Consider the following 18,604-nt stretch of genomic DNA (forward strand, 5'->3'; position numbering starts at 1 on the left):
CATTCTTCGCTTTATAATGACCCTGTGGAAGAAAACAAAAAGGAACAAAAGTTATGAATTTATTTTTAAAAAAACATTTTAGGCAATAATGGCACTATAAAAGCAAAATGAATTTCATCTCCACTCTCCCAAAGCATTGTGACCGTGCGTTAACATTTCCATTCAAGAGAGGACTATTTGGTGGTGGTTCCCTTGCGGACTGAAGCAGTTACCCTGTCTTTAAGCAGCCCTAACTTGCTCCTGGGGGTGATTTGAACAATGGGAGAAACTTGGGGTATGTATAATAAAATCCTATGCTAAACCAGCAGTAATTTTATATTTAGGCATCCTTATTTAATTCTCAAGGCAGACAGGTTTTCTAGTACATATTAGTCTCTTGCACAGATGGACTCTCACTAGGAAGGCTTCTCAAAACTACTTAATGTATATGTGCTTTTTAATTGTAACCAGACTTCTATTTGCATATTTATTTTTCCCAAATCAGTCTAATCCAGATGGACAAGCGTAAATGGGAAAAATAATCAAGACCATCATGATATTTAATATTTTTATCTACTGCTTTGAGCTAAATGCTTGGCAAAACAAAATTCTTATTTTTCTATTTTTTAAAAGTATTTTATACGATTCCCTAAAAGAGCAGTTCTGACTATGTGTAGTTCACCATATTATGCCCTTTAGAACGAATGCTGCAAGCCTGATATTCACTTGTTAATTTAGTCATTTGTCAACTACTTGAAACTTCCTGGAGAGCAACTGCCATATATTCTCAGTGCTTGGTACTCGGCGATGTTTTTGAACTATTACTATGTGCTAAGGGAAGCATAGGGAAATTCAGATAGAATAAGACAGGATCTCTAATCTGGAGGGACTCTTAGTCCAGTGGAGACAACAGGTCTGTTACATTTATACTGAATCTTGAGTCATAAATAGAATTAAATCAAATAAAATGGAATTTCTCAGGCAAAACACTATGTCCTAATGTTTTAGGATTAATCACCTGCTGAAATAACCCCTTTTGATCATCAGTCTTTGCTTTTTTCGATGGCTGCTTCAGGTAAGGGGTATCAAATATTGAGCAGAGAGATTTCTGTAATATCCTTCATGACTCACATGGAACACTCGCCAGTGATTCGCTTACCATTGATCTATCTATCCACTACCTCCAAGGAAGAATCGATACAGCTGACTTTCTATTTCAAGAAACGGTTGATGAAATTAAATCTTTTTTTCAGGGGGCTCTAAGAATGAATTAAGAATGAATGGATGAATTAAAAGATCCAACCTGGTATTTGGAAGGGGAAGATGTACATAGAGCCTTGTGTACATAAGGCATATTTGAAAGGGGGCTATAAAATACTGTAAAATCATTGGAGACACCTTAATGAGGAGGAAAGCATAAACACAGGCCTTCAATATCACATTAAATTTTTCCGGCCAATGTGAACTACTAACATTTCTATATCAGTATTTGTCTATTGCTGATTTGGGTTCCTCTTTTGGGCCTGGAATTCTATTTTCTCTTTCAAAGACTTTGGTCATCTTCCATTTGAACATCCGATAAGTGACTTTGGCTTTTCCTTTCTGCTTGCCCTTTGCTGCCAATCCTGATTCATTTTTCCTTATTGTTTTCCTGGTACTGGTTTCAGTCTTGTTACATCTTATTACTTAACTGATTCAAGGGTCCCATAAAAGGATCTGAGAATATTGAGAGACTACAGGGTTTCTAGAGCAAGTCAGCCCTAATTGTGCCATTCCTGGGGACCAAGGGGCCAAAGAGCTCCTCATAAGGCATGGTTATTCTTGACTTATCATCAGAAGTCACTGGATGAATAGAAGGGACTAATGAACTTTAGTAACAAGCTTTCTTGCTCCTGCTGCCCTGCGTTTTGTAGCATTTTCCATCTCTGCTGTCCATTTTGCCCAAACATCATCTTCTCAATGAATCCTACCCTTAACACCCTGAGTACAATAGCAACCATCTCCTTCCTCTGCTTCCATCAGAACTCCCATCTGTCTTACCAGGCTCAATTTTTTCCCCCATGTCACTTATTGCCTTGTAACAAACTATGTAACTTATTTACTATGTTTATTGCTTTTGTTTCTCTCATTAGAATGTGAACTTTGTCATTTTTTGTTTATTTTCATTGATTTAGGAAAAAAATCAAGAAAAGTGCTTACATAGGAATTTTTGTTTACTGATGCATAATAGATATATGTGTGATAATTTTATGTATTCAAATAATGTGTAGAGATCAAATCAGAGTAATTGTGATATCCATTACCTTAAATAAATCTCTTTTCTTTATGCTAGGGATATTTGAATTATTTTATTCTAGCTAGTTTGAAATGTACACTATTTTATTGTTAACTATAGTCACCCTACTGATCCATCAAATACTAGGTCTTATTTCTTCTATTTAACTGTATATGTAATTCTTAATAAATGTTTATTGTATAAAAAAAATGAATGACTTCCATGCCCACTTCATTGTCATAATTAGGAACAGACTTATTTTGCATTCTTAATACCTATTTCAAATGCATATTTGCTAGGACTCTTTCAATCAAGTGTTATGGCAGAAAATGGCATTTCTCTGTTCCATATGAAAGGATTAGCTATCACAGTGAAAAAATGCATAAAAAGATGTGAAAATAGCTTTGATAAGATAGAGATGCTAAAAGAATGTTAGATTTGCTTCTATACAATAGTATACTCTGGGAAATAAAAGTGTTTACCTTAGACTCATATTATCATGAGTATGAATTTTATTAACTTGCTTGTCGTGTACAAAAGGAGATGATAGTATGCTACACCTGAAAGAAAAAATAAAATATTACCTGACAACTCCTCCAGAACAAAAAGATCTTCTGTATAAAAGGGGGGGGGGGAGTGCAGAAACCTTAAATAGGCAAACAAAACCAGTAATATTTTGCTGTTCTTCAACACTTAAGGAAAGAACTCAGAAGCCCTGTAAAAATCAATGTGCTTGCATTACTAAACAAACAACATAGTAGTGATTTTGGAAAAAAAGATTTTCTAGATAGTTTAAATTATTCCTTCTGAATTTTCAGAAATGATGTACACAATAAGATGGCTGAAATTTGTATAAAATTCTGAAACTACCTGTTTTTATGTGAATAGCAGCCAAGCATGATTTTTTGACAAGTATCACAGGCCTATGCCAAAGTTGATTAAAATGCTCAATTAAGTGAGCAGAAATAAAAAACAAGATCTGCTATAGACCAAGTCACAGTGTGGGTTCAGACTGTAGAAATTTCCATCCAGGGAATGTAATAATAATTAAAATGACCACTCAGAATAAGTAGTTTAATAAAATGCATAACCCATTTTCATGAGAGCCTAATACTTTTTAACAGCATCTAAAATGCTAAGGTTTAGGAAAAAACAACTTTGGCTTCGGAAAGTGCTTACATTTACATTAACTATTCTTTTTGTTGAATTTATTTTGCTATTATTCCACATAGACATGAAACAAAAATATATTTTAGTATGTTGTTTCTTCAAACTGTGATTCTCAGTGAAAGGTGTATAGCAAATCATTTGTAGAACTTTGGACCTGGGTTCTACTTCTAGGTAAATAGGATCTGAATGCCCTAGGGTGAGGCTTAGCCACTGTGTGATAGGAAAATTGCCAGAGTTTCTGATGTTCGTTGGTGCTTTCTAGTTACCACAGAAAGAGAACCCACTTAGCTTTATATCTAGATAAATGGGATATGTGGACTGCAGATGATCAAACACTCCCGAGGCTTAAAACTTTTTGAATTTACAATCCTGAAATCTTGAAATTTTGGAAAGGAAAGAAAAAAAAAAAAACACTTCATAAAACCTGCCTTGCCCTCATCCAGTTTTTGGTGACACCAGATCTGCACTGATATGAGACTCTTCATGCTTTTTTTGGTATGTGTGTGTGTCGGAGTCTCACTTTGTCACCCAGACTGGAGTGTAGTGGCCGCTCCCGACCACCGCAGCCTCGACCTGCTGGGCTCCGGCGATCCTTCCGCCTCAGTCTTCCGAGTGGCCGGCATTACAGGCATGCGCTACCACGCCCAGCTGATTTTTTTATTTATTGTAGAGATGAGTTCTCACTGCCCAAGCGGGTCTCGAACCCGCGGGCTCAGGCAATCCACTCACCTCAGCCTCCCAAAAGCGCGGGATTATAGGCTGAGCCACTGAGCCCGGCTCTTCATGCTTTTTATTTATCCCGTCAAGTATGAAGAGTTGTGTGTTCTGTCACGGAAACATGAATGTGTTTTGTTATGGATGTGTTATCTGATAAACCCTGTGTTTACTATATATACTAGATATATGTTACTGGGCACATAAAATTGTATATATACTATTTCCCTTTTTAAAATCTGAAAAATTCTGTCTTAAAATGTATCTGGCCTCAATCAGTTTTGGATAAGCGATGGTAGAGTTGCAGTAATGACTTCAGTTGACATTTTGTTCTGTCCTACTCAAATGATTTGAGCATTGAATCTAAACTCTTGAGGGCAGAGACTCTGAATGCTCTTCTTGTAAAATACTAACCTTACATATTGGATCCCTTAATATAGCATTTCATCCTGGTCTCACAACAATCATGTCAAAAAGTCAGGGCTCACCATTCCCATTATAAGGAGGAGTCAATGAGCTTTATGGAGGGATACAGAGTTGGTAATCCATGAGTATTTAGTAAATTGAACATTGCTTTAAACTGAGTTGAATTAGCAAGTTAATCTTTTTTTTCTGTAAATAATACATTAGTGTTTCATGGTCAAAAAGCTTTAGAAAGGAAACTGTTTAATAAACATTTTGTAGAGTATATAAACCTTTTCCAAGTTTCATGAGCAAATGTAACAGGTTCAAGGGATACAATTTTTATCAATGTATTTATGTTCAGAGTCAGCTTTAAGCATTAAGGTCAATGTACAGGGAAGGATTGATGCTATATGGGATGCTGGAATTTTTAAAAAGTAATTTTTCATATTCAATACAGAAATCACACTCATTTTTATGTCTACGTCTAGTAACACATACTCATAGAGTAATATACCAGTAATGTGGGAAGTGGGTTTGAGATAAAGGATGCAGGGAAGGCACATGTTACCCTCATTCCTTTTCCAGCAGTGAGATCTTACTTACAGCACCCATGGTCCACTGCACCTGAGGCCACCTGCTTCCTGCTCTGACTGCATTGTCTTTTAGCACCTACTCAATGTTCATTGCTTTTAGTCTTTGCACAAGGGAATTGCCATTTTCCAAATGTCTGTAGTGCTAAACTGCTCTATGCAAATCATAAAACTTCTTAGTGTCTGCGTCACCATTTGTGATCTGAAGACTGTCAAACTAGTGTGATGATGGATGGTTTTGAGTACAAATGAATGAACTTATATCCAAGAGAGCTTTGAAATTATTGTATATTTAATGCAGGTGGAGTATTGGTTGAATGCACTGAATGAATAAGATAGGTTTTTATGAAAAAAACTTCTGAAAATAGAGAATATTAGTTTGAAAATAAATGATTACTTTATTAAACATTGTTAATACTAATGAAGTGGATTCACACATTGGTTAAGAACTTGGATTTTCAAGTCGGTGATGGCTGCATTTAATCTGCATCCTGGCTCTGCTCCACTGTGACCTTGAACCAACTACCAAGTCTCTCCAAGCTGCATACTTACATGTTTCTGTTTTATAAAACTGGGACCATAATAATGCCTAGATCATGGAGAAAATGTTAATTGGTTGTCATAAAGGTACAAAGTGAAAACTTAATTATCCTTTCCCTGCTTCAGAAAAATAGAGGTATTTCTCAAGTGTAACCTGATTTAAAAACAAAACAATCTATGAGATGTATTTGATTGTGCACCTTTGAAAATTATTAAATATCTTAATTCTTTCTAGACATTAATCATATATTTTATGATTAATGATGAAAACTTGAATTCTGTGTTAAAACACCTTGTTTTCTACAATGCTAAAATGAGGGGATTAAAAAATGTATAGAAAAATTAAACTGTTGTTGGTAATTTGTTGGCCTAGATAACCAGAAGAAAGCAACAACAACAACTTTCCAGTTTAAAAAAAAAAAAAACAAAACCAAAACCTTGACTGTCTAATTTTTAAAAAATCAAGCAGATAATACAAACAGCAATCTTGTCGAAACCATTATACACACACACACATATATATGTGTGTATAATGGTATATATGTGTGTGTGTATGTGTATATATATATATTTTTTTTTACATAAGTAAAGGATATTGTTAGAAACCAAAAATAAAGTGTAATAAAGTATGACTCACACCCAGATAGATTAGGAGGATAGTGACTGACCTGAGAGCATGTGTCAGTGTTAGTGTCTTTGAGCTGTTGTTGTTTTATTCATGTGAGGAAAAGACAATAAAACCTGAGGGCCCAGACAATTTATGCTGTCAGATCAGAAACAACCAACATAAGGCCAGGAACCATGAATAGCTACGCTCTCAGTGAAAATGTCTTCTGAAAAAAAGTTGCCCTAAATAGGTACTTTGGAAATGTTGTTACCTTATCAAAGGTCCTAGAAAGAGAAAAAAGTCTTTCTTGAGAATTTATAACCATAATCTGTTCTTTAAGTAGATTGATGGTCCAAAGTCTCACTATCTGTAGGTTTATAAAACTCCAAATAAGAGTTTATTTTAAAGTGATCAAAGATTGGAAGTTTCCTTAGGTTCTTCACAGAACCAAGCATAAATTCTCATAAACACATTAACAATCAGCCCTTAAAATATCTCCACAAATAAGGTACTGACAAACATGACTGCATAATCAAAAATTACACAACCCACAAGGAAACAAATATGAAAAACAGCGGTAAAAACAATTAGTATAACTAAGCCACACAGATTTTCATTTAGAATTATCTATATAGAGCATAAAATAAAATGTTAAAATAATATATTCAAATAAATGAAGAGGGAATTGAAATTATAAGTAAAGAATGAAAGACTGAGTCATTTGAGAATGACCTAAACAGAACTTTTAGGGATAAGAATTTTAAATGATTGAAGTGAAGAGTTCAGTTGTTGGGTTGAAGAGCATAATAGACAAGGATAGAGAAGTAGTAAAGTATAAAATGCTTCTGAAATATGTTTATCTAGAGTGATGTACTGAGAAATGGAAATTCTCTACAAGAAAATAAGAGACAAAGTGAAACATTCTAATGTGCATCTAATCAAAGTTCCAGAAGGTGAAAATAGAAAAGACTGGGGAGAAGCAATATTTGAAGAAAAAAAAAAGGTTAGAATTTTCCCTAAATTTTGAAAATGTGTGAATTTTCAGATTCAAGAATCACAATAAATTCAAGACAGGAAAGAAATTTCATGCCCAAACATATGAAAGTAAAACTATATATCATCAAAGGAAAAGTAATCATGGAAGTATCACGAGAACAAAGCAAGTTACCAGTAAAAAAAATGACAGTTGATTTCTAACTGGCAACAATGGAAACTGGCAGAATTTTATCTTCCGTGTGCTAAAAGAAAATTATCTTAGAATAATATACCCCAAAAACACTCTTGTAAGGACAAGTAGACATTTTCCTTGTGGGGCTGAGTTCCCTGTTTTTTGCTGACTGCTAACCCTGGCCACCCTGGGTCCTTTCAAATGTTCTCTTTCATGTCAGCAAAGGAGAACATCCTTGCATTGAATTCCTCTCAAGTTTATCTCTGACTTCTACATTTAAGCTGCTCATATAATTAAATTAGGTTCACCCAATAATCTTCCTTTCACCATAGAAGATAACATAATCATGAGAGTGATAGCGCATCATAGACACAGGTTACATCCAGACCTAAAGAGGATGGGCTTTACAAGGGCAACTGTCACTGGGAGTCATTGCCAGAATTCTGCCTAACACAATCCATTCTCAGAGTTATGCCTAAAATATAAGGAAACAGAAAATTTGAAACTCAAAGACTGGCAAACATAAACCAAGAAAACAACATCTAAAACAAAATTAATGTAGTTACATTGATATATAGCAAAAATGACTTTTGAGAAGAAATAAAGTATTTTTAGGAATAAGGAGAGTTACTACATAATAAAGTTAATACATTATTAACATAGTTTAATAATTTAAACTATTAGGTACCCTATAATATACTTTCAAAATATATAAAGAATAAATGGGCCGAATTAGATATTTGACAGATGTATCATCATAGTGCTTATGATAGAAAAGAAAAAAACAGTAAAGATGAATGAAGTAAGCATTTAGCTTTAAGAACTTAGAAAAAACAAACAACAAACAGACAGAATTATCAATCAAAAAATTAGGAAGGAAATAAATATATGAGCAAAATTAATTAAAATAAATGTACTATAAAGATTAAAATATCTAAAATTTGTTTTTGAAAAGCAATAAAATTGCCAAATTTAAAATTAATCAAGATTAAAAGAAAAAAGTTACAAATAAACCATGTGAAAAATGAAAATAAATTATCAATAGAGATGCAGTGAAGATCAAAGATATGAGTATAATTATATGCTCAGAAAAGTAAATCTCAGAAAAGTAAATATAGATAAATCTCAGAAAAATAAAGTGAAAACATCTTGAATATGCAGTTACATCTGATATATTAACAAAACAACATAAGAGGAATTAGTTTGATTAAAGCATTTTTTGCTAGGTGTAATTTTAAAACTATGCGCTAAAGCCAGTATTTCACTTTTGTTCAAAATAAAAATATTTGGCTTTATTTTTAGACACTGAGTGCTAAGTAGAATTTCTTTTTACAATGATACATATTGAGGTTGTTGCTTTTGAAGTTCTAGGCTTGCTGTTATGAATGTCACTCACTCAGTTCATAGCATTATAATTATATCTGCTTTCAAGCAACAATGGAACATAGAAATAATGCTTGCTTAAGCTTATAAGCCATGTTACTTGATACTTACCTTATTTTGTAATTTCTCAAATTCTGAAAATGTTCATGGTTATGTCAGATGGTTGTCTTACCAGTCTTTTCTTGGGCGTGTGATTTACTAACATTGGGAACAAACATCAAGCCAAATGAACTTTTTCTCCCCATTGGCCTATATTTTTGGATCTATTACCATATAGCATTGGCAGAGCCATTTTCCTAAGTGATATTATGCAAGCAATATGGCAGGCTACCTAGTGGTGCTGGGCCTGGGAGACTGAGTCAGCTCCTTTGGTTCCATCATTAGGATTAGCATGTAGTCGGCATTTCACTTTGAAAACTGTAATGAGGGTCCTTAAAATGAGACTGATTTTCCCTTTGAGAAGATATTTGCTCTTTTTGTGTTCTAAGAACTCCTTGATGGATAATGGTTCTTATGATCACATTTCTGGAAACATTCTTTATTCTTCTTCTTATTAGCCCTCCATTCACATATACAGTTTCAAAGTCATTATATTATGATATATTTTGCATAATCAATTTATCTAGTATTGGTCATTTATCTATGTTAGCAAAAGAGAGAAGGTATGCATGCTGAAAGTTGTTGATTTTTTCAAGCAAAAAATCATAAATGTTCATCAATTTAATTATTGGGTAAATGTTATTTGATAATTTAGCTACCTATAAAGAACAGCATGTCAGAAGATGGTCTAAATATTTTTTCTGCTGGCTTCTTGCCCAGTAAAACCAGTAATCATTCTCATTTTAACATTTATTCTAGATTATGGTTCAATGTAGTAGAAAGCAAATTGTACTGGGCACATATTTATTTTGTATTTGTTAACACACTTTTTGAAACTCTGCAGAACTTGCCTGGAAAGATACTCTTTGATTGTGTATATTTCTGTATTCAGGTGACTCAGGTGTCTTTTTCTAAATGCTTCTATATTCGGAGACATGCTCAATCTCCTTACTTAATAATAAAACAGTCCATGACTCATTGTAAATCAGTAGGGATCCAGCAATAAGGTGCAATACATCACAAAAGCAGTGCAGGCTATCATTGGAGATAATAAGTAGGTGCATTAATATTCATGCATTATGAAATCCTGGTTGTGCTTCTAAAAAGCTGTAGAATACATTTTAAGTTTAATGTTCACCAGTGAATGTTTGCCAGGGATTTTCAGATACTTCCTATAGCAATTTATTCAAGGTATCCCTAGGTGATTTAGGAAACTTTCATCCATGGTTTCCATTTACTTCCTTGTATACTCAGTATGTATAATACTTTCTGTTTAGACCTGGATTCATTATTTGCCTCCATTGGAAGTACTGTTGTGTAAGACTGTGTGTCTGTGTTTATGGTGTGATGTGTATGATGGAGTAGGAAGGGCAGCAGAACGGGGGGGAAAAATACATGCATCATCCTGTACAGTGTAGTATTTTCCTAGTGCCCAAGAAATGTATTGTAGACTTTGTCTTCATCTTACAGTAATCTAAGAAGGTGCACAAGAAAATTATACTATACTACAGTGGATACAAAGTTACCCAGAAAGCAGGGCCACCATATAAGTATGCTTATAGAGCCCGATTCCATAAGACAAGTTAGGATCTCAAATAAGAAATGAGAAAAAAAATCACAAACGTTCCACCTATCATGATGCTATGTGTGTTATTTTTATTAACACCCCATAATACTAGATGGATCCACACCCAAAATTTGTTTAGATGTTGAGAATGATGATGTCAGACTTATACCAAGAGTGTATAAAAAGATTTAGTCCCCACATGGTGAGGCTTTATGGAGAGAACATGGTGGCTCCCAAGCAGGTCTGAAAGTGACTTGAGAGAGCCAAGTTGGAAACCATGCTGGAGGTATGACATATAGTGGATGAAGCCAGAGTAAGAGTTTCCACATATGGTTTGAACTTCTTCCTTCTACCAAAGAAAGGAGCATCATAGTTTCCTTATCAGCTTTTCCAGGCATGGGACAGAAAAAGAAGAAGGAGGGATGAGGCTTCATAGTTGTAAGCAATCAAATATATATATATATTTTTAATAGAGTGAGTCTTCATACTAGTTATGATGATGTTGGGAGGAATTTGGGTCAGACAACTGCCTTGTGAATAAGGCTTTATATCAGAAGCAGAGAAATAAGATGAACAATTTGAAGAAATATAAGAACCCCACTGCTCACCCCTCCTCCTCTCCAATATAAGTTCCAACATTTCTAGGTTTGTGACCAATGACTCAGAACTTATGATCAGTGCTCATGTTATTCATAATTATAATCAGTTTTTACTCTTGACCTGGATATGTGAACATACTCTCATTTTGATGCTAACTTTGACTATTGGTAAATCAATATATCCTGAACCATATTCCTTGGGGACAAAAGTCCTCAGACATTGTCTATTTTGACAAATTAAAAAAAATTCAGTTGCTTTCCTTCCTGTGTCTGAAAGACGCACCATAGAGACAGTTCAAAGTACATGCCAAATACTTGCTTATAGCTCCTTCTAAAGAATTTTTCTTGATGTGTACCAGTATATGACTACAGTGAATGAAGCTGAATAAAAGAGACATCAAACAATCAGGAAAATAATATGTCTGTGATGGGGCAATATTTCACTAATTGTTTCAATTGACTGTCTTAAGTGAACAAGGAACTGAAAAAATATTGGCCATAATAAATATACCAGGATCTTTATTCAAGTGTTTAGAGGATAATTACAGAAATCTATGGAAATCATATGTTACTGTTGTCATATTTTGCTGTAGTTTTCATAAGATGGGAGATATTACCAAATTGGAACGGGCTTACTACTATCTTTAAGAGGATAAATGAAAACTTTACCTACTAAATGCTATTACAGGACACATGGCATTCCATTTTCTAAATACTTTTCATGTTTTAATTCATGCCATAAATATAGGTAGCCAGATAAACTAACTAAATATTTAGGTTACCAAATATGTTGGTACAAAGCCTTCCTTTAAAATCACCTCTCAAGTTGAAGCTGTCTTATGTTCAAATGTCTGCAAAATCTCATATTACCCTTCATTATTTTATCTAGAGCATTATTGTATTTGGGGGAGGCATTAATCAAACACATTGTCAATTGAAGATGATTTTTAATGTCATTTAGGTCATCTGATGAATACTGTTTTTTTTAAAAAAGGAAACAAATCTATTACAGATGTTCTAATTATTTTTGTTGGTGTAGCCTCAAAATTGCCAAAAAAAAGAGTGTCATTGTAAATACGCCTCTTAGTGGTCACTTTAAATAGCAATATCCAATGTTTGCCTTAAAATAGGGGTTTTGACAAACAACCAAAAGAACACAGAGAACAAGAATCAAACACTAACTTTAAATTAAGTAAGATCAAGTTATGTATCTAACTCTGAAGCACAGTCTGTAATGGAGTGTTGCAAATGCAGTGATAGTCAACTATGTTTCAAGACAATGCTAAAAGGAGACATGCTGGTTACTGATCAAAGGCAAAGTTGATTAAGGACAGGTCTCCAAGGTAGGTGACACATTGTAAAAGGCCCAGAACAATGGGGATAATGTGTGCTGTCTGAGAATGGATCCTGTCACTCCTCAACATGACCCTCTTGCAAAAACCAAGTCCAGGAAAAGCTCTTATCACTCAGATAGTAATCAATTTCAAAGGAGCCAGCATGAGTTGCTATTATTTCTAAGGATAAAAGAGGAAGACAATAACAAGAAAATCCAGTAGAAGTTGAAGAACCCTCCACCAAAAAAATGTTACTGCAGATCAGAGGAAAATGTTGGCCAAAAATACTATAGTGAATTATTTTTTTAAATGAAGTAATTGTCTTTATAAAATAAGGTTTCAAAGCAATGATTCAACAATTCAGAGATGATGGTGTGAGACAATAGAAGATGAAACCAGAGATGGTAGACTCAGGAAAAAAATATGGAAAAGAGAAAATCAGAAAGATAAAGGTCAAATTGGAATCTCCATAAACATTAGTTGACATACCTCCAAATCCTCAGTGTGGGTCCTGAGTAAGCAAAAGCAAAAGTTAAAAAGAAGTTTAGATGTAACAAAAACAGAGAAAACCATAATTTATATAGCCCTTTTCCCTAAGGAATAGACTAAAATAATGGAAAAGAAAAGTAATAGTTTAGAATAAGATTCCAAAAAGACTGAATAGAATAAAGAAAAACTTGAGCTCTTGGATTGGAAGCACAAATCATTCCCAGAAAAATGACAAACAGCAATCGATAATCTTGGCAAAATTATTATATTAAAAATGCAGCCGGGCTAGGTGGCTCAGCCTGTAATCCCGCGTCTTTGGGAGGCTGAGGTGAGTGGATTGCCTGAGCCCGCTGGTTCGAGACCCGCCTGGGCAGCGAGACCTCATCTCTACAATAAATCAAAAAATCAGCCGGGGTGGTAGGGCATGCCAGTAATTCCGGCTACCCGAATGGCTGAGGTGGAAGGATCGCCGGAGCCCAGCAGATCGAGGCTGCGGTGGCTGGGAGCAGCCACTGCACTCCAGTCTGGGCAACAGAGTGAGACTCCAACTCAAAAAAATAAAAAAATGCAAAAAGAATAATTTACAAAACCAGTTCACCTGTAAAGATGGGAAAAAAAATCCAGGTTTAGTTTTCTCACTTTTTCTTGGCATTAACAGTGTTAAGACAGTAAACCAATGCCTTTAATTCCTAAGGGAAAAAAATGACCCAATAATTTTATACTCAGCCTAATTTATTGACCAAGTACCAAGAAAATAAACAACTTGACTATAGGCTACATTGTTCTTATACTGATTTAATTGTAAGACCAAGTTTAAAAGAAATGCATGGTTTCTGATTATAAAGTGAAAAGTAGAAATTTTCTGAAATCCTAAGAACATAAAAATATATATGATGTAAGAAAGTATAACATTTATATTTTCTCATTTAAAACATTTTTTTTCATTTTTCATTTTCTTTATTTATTTTTAAATTTTAGATTCAAGAGGTACATGTACAGATTTGTTACATGAGTATATTGAGTGATGATGAGGTTTGGGCTTCTATTAAGGCTGTCACCCAAATATTGAACATGATACCGAATAGGTAGTTTTTCCACCTTTGTCCCACTTCCTCCTTCCCCATTTTAGGAGTCTCCAGTGTTTGTTCTTCCAATCCTTATGCCCGTATCTACCTAATGTTTAGCTCCCACTTTTAAGTGAGAGCGTGTAGTATTTGATTCCATGTCTCTATGTTAATTTGCTTAGAATAATGGCCTCCAGCTGCATCCATGTTGCTGCAAATGACATTATTTCATTCTTTTTTTATGACTATGCATTTCATAGTATATGTACCAGATTCTCTTTATCCAGTTTACTGTTGATGGGCACCTAGCTTGGTTCCATATTTTTCCTATTTTGAATTGGGTTACAATAAACATACAAGTGCAGTTGTCTTTTGGGGAAGAATTATTTATGCTCCTTTGGGTATATACCCAAGAATGGGAAGACTGGGTCAACTGGTAAATGTAGATGAAGGAAAAATATCATTTAAAGAGGATAAAATTGGAATATGAGATATTCAGAGAGTCAAAAACTTTAATTGGAAAAATAATACAATGGGGGGCACACCTCATCAACAAGGGTACTTGCATAATGAACATTTGTATACCTAACCTTGAATTGTACCCCACATCTTTAAAATTAAAAAATTAAAAGTTAAAAAAGTAGGATACTAAACCAATATAAATAGAAAAAAAAGGAAAAAGAATATAATAAAGCAGATTGGTGGTGGGGAAGAAGGTCGAGAGAAAGAAAGTAGTAATAAAAAATCTTGTCAATGATCATAGCAAGGAGTAAATAAAATCTAGGGAAATAATAAATACATACCTTAAATGAAGTTTAATTATGAAGGTGATAATTGAAACAAAATAGAAACCTTTTGTATTTCAGAAGAATGCACATAAAAGGTTTTGATGGAAGACAAAAAAATAGTAAACCATCTGAATAGCTTTATATGTGCTGACATAGGATGATGTCAAGATATATTGTTAAGGAGAAAGCAGCAAAATAGTGTGCTATCACTTAAATAAAAGTTTATATGCATTTTCATTAATATTTTTAATGTATATGCTTGTTTATTGGTAGAATAGCACTTGTTTCTCTTAAATCATCACTAAATAGAGGCTACCTCAAGAGTGGCACTACCTGACTATAATTATTGTTATATTTTTATCTCTCAAATCAATCAATATTTTACATTAATATAACATTCTCAGCATAAACATATCAAATATGACTGTAAATATTGTATATGTAGTACCTGCATGTGAATAGTTTATAATCAGGCTAAGATAAGATTGGCAAAATCAGAGAATGATGCACGATATAATTTAATGATCAGCTATGTTACACAAATTTTCTATGAGGCCTCCTTAGATTATTACAGACTTCAGTGCCTCTCCTTCTCTTCAATTTTTAGCAGCAATTACAGACTGTTCATATTTTAACATTATATTATGTATGTATTATTTTCTAGTGGTTTAGTTTATAACAGTCTTGTTTTTACAGAAAATAGATTCATTGTCAAGCCCTTTGACTGTAAATCCATCTGCATTACTGATGAAGCTAAATGATTGAAGTCCCAGATATGAACAATAACACATCAATAATTATATATTACCTGCTAATATATGTTGTGTGCTCATAGATGTTTAATAAGAAACTGATGCACAATGAGGTTAACTACCTTGCCCTAAATTAGAAACTAGCTAGAGGCAAGGCTAGGATTAGAATCCAGACAGGCTAACTCCAGAGCTGGTGCACGTAATAGCACATTAGGTGTGTGACCTTACTTTGTTATTTAACTTCACTGACTTCTACTCCATTGGTGAGAAGTAAAAAAAAAAACAAAAAAAAAACAAAAAAAAACTTATTTTATAAAGTTACTGTGACAACTAATAAGAAAGATGCATGTAAGAGCTTTGTAATCCATGATACTCTATAGCACATGCAAAGTGCAGCTGTCATTACTGCTGTTTTCATGTTGTCATTGTTGCCCTGCATCATATACAATCACCTCATAGAGGAGCAAAGATTTCACTCAGATTCCTTAGAGATAAATTGTTTTTACAATCATTTACTGACTTTAACACCTCAAAATGAATGTTTTTGCTCAGATTGCCCAATATCCGTGTCCTAAAATAGCTTATATTTTACTGAGAAAGACTGTCTGACAAGGCATGACATGATAAGTGCCACAGTGAGGTCTGAGTTCTGTGCAGAGACCTAGTCAAGAGGAAAGGAAAAGGAAGGATTGTGAGACTTAAAGAGTTAAACACATTTCCCCCAGCCTAGAGAGAAATACCTGCAATTTCAAATTCTAATATCTTCCTGTGGGAGAAACAGCAACAGGTTTTTTGTATTTATCCTACACAGCAATCTTGTTGCATTGTCTTTAGTTTCCCTTTCCTGCATCTTTTCCCCAAAAGACTGTCCTTGACCAACACCACAAATGAATTTGATTTCTCTAATGCAGAAGGTAATTGGATTTTTCTTTATTGAATACATCCCTTTAATGACTATCTCTGCTTCTGCCAATTTAGCTGCAAGTGACTTGACATTGATCTGATGCTATGATTTAAAATAAAGAGTTGGAGCTAGAGGTGACAAAGATCAGCTGCCTAGCATCAGAAAGAACGTTTTTTTGCCTCATCTTGCCATTTTTATGAGAAAGTGCTTTATCCTTGAATGTCATTTGTTCAAAATATGCTGCTGAAATAATTGGTCATACAGCAGTAGATTGTCTCCTTCTAGAAAAGATGATAAGTATTTCCCAGGAAGTGCCCTGCAGAAAACATTGAAAATTGAATAAAATCCACCCAGTAACATTCTGTTCTTTAAAAATATTTATTACCACACAGACTCCTTCTGGAACAGGATAAATATTACTGAAGAAAAATAGTTAAATCTTTAAAAACTCTGGTGAAACATGAAATCTTTATTTAAGTGTTTATTTACATAACCTTGAGGTTTTGTTAAAATATTTGACACTGGGACTGTTATTCAAGAAGGTTAAGAGAAACAATAGCTGAAATTGTATTTGGAAAAATAGTAATTCTTTTCTCAAGGGAAGTGATGATATAAAACTCTTTTATATCCAAGAATATATGGGATTTAAATTTTTCTATTGTCACCTTTATTCATTTTTAAAGCAACAATGTAATTCACTTGATTCATGGTTAATTTTTATTCTATTGTCTTCCCTTTGCTCAATTTGATAAGTATCACGAATCATTTTTGATGGAAAATACAATCCATGGGTATTAGTTTAAGTGAGAAAATAAGACCCTGTAATTTTAAAGGATCAGGGAAAAAAATATATAAGAAAATCATCAATGAACTAATTTCCTTTTAAAAATAAGTAAACAAGTGTTTTTTCCTTTTTGAATTTTTAGTATTAGTTGCATTCACATTTACAAAGTGATGGACAATTTAAAGAAATGAACTGAGAATTTATATTAAAACCACTTATGATTGCTGAATCTTTTTACTACATAAAGTTATTATAGACCCTGATTTACACAGGACTGATATAAATCTTAGTATTACTCAATAAAGGGAGGTGGGCTAACCGTGGTTCTCATCAACCAAGAGAATTTTGGGAACTCTACTCCTAGAAATGACAGAGAGACAGAAAAAGAAGAATTAAGATCAGATCTTGGAGTCTGAGCTCCTCATCCACTCTTCTGATTACATCACCTAAGTGAGCATGTGAAGCATTGGTATGCCAATGAATGTTTCCAGAGAAGGTTTCTTAGACACTCTTGCTTGAGAATTTATGTGCCTTCCACTGAAAGTCCAATACCATTGAAAAGGTCACAGATCCAGAAGGACTCCCCACTGGATCATATCTTTCATCGTAAATGATTAAATCTCACCCATTCCAGGGCCATTATTGAATGTTACACTTAAATGCAATGTTAAAACTTTAAGGGCAAGAGAAAAATATATTTTAATGGACAATGAAAATTCAGTGCAGTAAATCTCATTTCATATTTATTTTCTTAATTTTGAATGTATCTTATCTGTTTGGACTTAAATATTATTAATTAGAATAATAATTAATGGAATCGTGTTCTCTTCTTTTGAAGGGAAGGTAGATTTTTCTGGAAAAAAAGGAGTGTGTGTGTGTGTGTGTGTGTGTGTGTGTGTGTGTGTGTGTAAAGAAGGAAATTCATTTTCCACCCTCATAAGATTTTTAAAATACCTTTGCAATAATTTACGTATTTATGATACTTTGAAAATTTGCTGAAACCATGAATATGTGGTGTGGCTAATGAGCAATTTACTTTGTTAATGGATCTTTAAAAACAAGCATTTATATCCTAGTTCACTTTGTCATTTTTTTCTTTGAGCAAATGTTTTGGTGTAATATATAAAAGATTCTTAGACATTAGAAGGGATACAAAAATCTTCACCTTTAAGGATTTTTAAACTGAGTGGAGAGAGAAAACAAGTATACATAATTAAGTAAAATATAAGGTGGAAAAATGCTATGTGACGTAAGAAGGATGGGTCAAGGAGTACTACAAGTTCTTCACAAGTCAGAGAGAACAGTGAAGACATCGCAATGATAACACGATCTTACTTAGGCTTCAGAAAATGGGCAGAATCTGTTCGTGTGAGAAAAAAATATTTTTTTATAG

General features: G+C 33.8%; 1 protein-coding gene across 4 annotated transcripts in view; it reads left to right on the forward strand.

Annotated features, from left to right (window-relative positions):
• The window catches only part of TMEM117 (transmembrane protein 117), a 503,113-nt gene that overhangs the window by 301,815 nt on the left and 182,694 nt on the right, over positions 1-18,604 (forward strand). The window lies entirely within an intron of this gene.

The sequence above is a fragment of the Carlito syrichta genome, unplaced genomic scaffold (assembly GCF_000164805.1).
Source record: "Carlito syrichta isolate Samal-C Ts95f unplaced genomic scaffold, Tarsius_syrichta-2.0.1 Scaffold316102, whole genome shotgun sequence".
Lineage (NCBI taxonomy): Eukaryota > Metazoa > Chordata > Mammalia > Primates > Tarsiidae > Carlito > Carlito syrichta.